Source organism: Lissotriton vulgaris, chromosome 9 (assembly GCF_964263255.1).
Source record: "Lissotriton vulgaris chromosome 9, aLisVul1.2, whole genome shotgun sequence".
In the NCBI taxonomy this organism is placed as follows: Eukaryota; Metazoa; Chordata; class Amphibia; order Caudata; family Salamandridae; genus Lissotriton; species Lissotriton vulgaris.
The window spans coordinates 1,242,640,446-1,242,641,701 of NC_141697.1; positions in this window are offsets into that span (position 1 = coordinate 1,242,640,446).

Consider the following 1,256-nt stretch of genomic DNA (forward strand, 5'->3'; position numbering starts at 1 on the left):
CAGCATGTCACTGACCTGATGAGCATAGAACTAGATTCTGACATAGACTGAGTAATTGCCTATGTAAGGGCAAAAGGAGGGTCTGAGGTTCCGTGACGATTTGAACCCGTGTTTTCAAGTTTGTCGGAAATACATAATATTGGTATCAGCGAACCGCAAATGATCCATTTAGTATATCCTGGTGTTTTCGCTACGCTACGAGCAAGAGCACTCCTTTTATAAACACATTTCTGATCTACCCACGGCATCCATCTTAGATCATAGCCGCCATTTTGTGTTTCTTGCCCTCACATACGCAATAGCCTCTGATCACCTCATTTCGATTAAGGACACGTAACCTTAGCCGGAGATTCACCTCTTTCATGACACGTGCACCTTAAACCAGATCACGCTGTAGCTGCATGACTCGACAAAGGCTACCTCCTCTGCCCGAGGCCAGTCCTGCCAAACTGGTCTTCGTGTCCATTGTCCTGATCATGATTAGGCGGCCGAAGCCGGTAGCCTTGCCCATTTACAACCTACAAACATCCCTTATCCCACTTTTCTATCTTCCACACCTGGCTCTGTTTCTTTCTTTCTGAATCTTTATTAGGGGGAGGTAACGAACTTTACGATGAGGCGGTCCGGGTCCTGAATACAATATTGACAGGGAATTGTGACAAACTAGTGGGAACCCCTCACTTCGCAATGTTTGGCCTCAGATATCATCGACGGTTCCTGTGTAACGCCAAATATTTATTGTTTTAGACACAAAGGTTTTGGGAATGTATTACATGTAAAGAATTCGCCCCCAGCTTAAAATTTAGTATATAAGGAGCAACCCGCTTTGTACAAATTGAACAGGCTCCTGGTTACTGCCCGTGTGTAGTATCTGTGACTTCTGTGTCCCTGCAGTAATAAACCTTTGGTCTTTGACGCCACCATCGAGAAGCCCGTGTTTCTGTTCATTTGTGCACCAAGGCAGGTGGAACTCCGGGGTCTTTGGGTGTTGTTCCCTGACACCTCTGGACGGAACCAAAAAGTCCAGAACTCCAGATCCAAGGATGGATAGACAATGTGAAGAATCTGAAAGCAGAGTGGACAGAGTCTGGGTCACTAGCCAGTGACCAGAAAGGAACCAGGAAGGAACCAGGTGATGTTGCGTGCTTGAAGGTGAAGAAGGTGAGCTTGTCTCTTCAGCCACGAGGTCCAGGAGGCATCGGCGATGACCAGGAGCTGGATTTGAGCTGTCCCACAAAGGATCTAGTTGACTTAGG